At 12.8% G+C, this 321-nt stretch overlaps 1 protein-coding gene across 1 annotated transcript in view; it reads right to left on the bottom strand.

Annotated features, from left to right (window-relative positions):
- LOC116840570 (glutamate receptor ionotropic, kainate 2-like) overlaps nucleotides 1–321 on the bottom strand; it is an 11,844-nt gene that overhangs the window by 9,109 nt on the left and 2,414 nt on the right. The gene's annotated exons all lie outside the window — the stretch shown is intronic.

Below are 321 nucleotides of genomic sequence, written 5' to 3'. Positions count from 1 at the left end.
TATAAAAAAACTAATTTTTTTTCTTGTAAGGAAATCATTTTTTTCCTAGAAATTTATAATTTTACAGCTCATTTCACAAATTTAAAAAAATGCTAAAAATAGTATTTACTTATATTAATTTACTTATATTAATAAATATAAAGATATTTATTACATATTTTCTAAAATCTAACAAATATGCTTTTTTAAGTTAAAATATTATATTTAATAAAATATATTTCTTTGATTTAAAGAATTTTTTCAGTATACATTACCAACTTAAATTTCGATTTTATTATTTTTTCATTAATTTAATAATTATAAATAATTACATTTATTTAT

The sequence above is a fragment of the Odontomachus brunneus genome, unplaced genomic scaffold, assembly GCF_010583005.1.
Source record: "Odontomachus brunneus isolate Ranch 3 - 2012 unplaced genomic scaffold, Obru_v1 Obru_scaffold_010, whole genome shotgun sequence".
In the NCBI taxonomy this organism is placed as follows: domain Eukaryota; kingdom Metazoa; phylum Arthropoda; class Insecta; order Hymenoptera; family Formicidae; genus Odontomachus; species Odontomachus brunneus.
The sequence above is the reverse complement of the archived record's forward strand: the minus strand, read 5'-3'. Positions and strand labels throughout refer to the sequence as shown.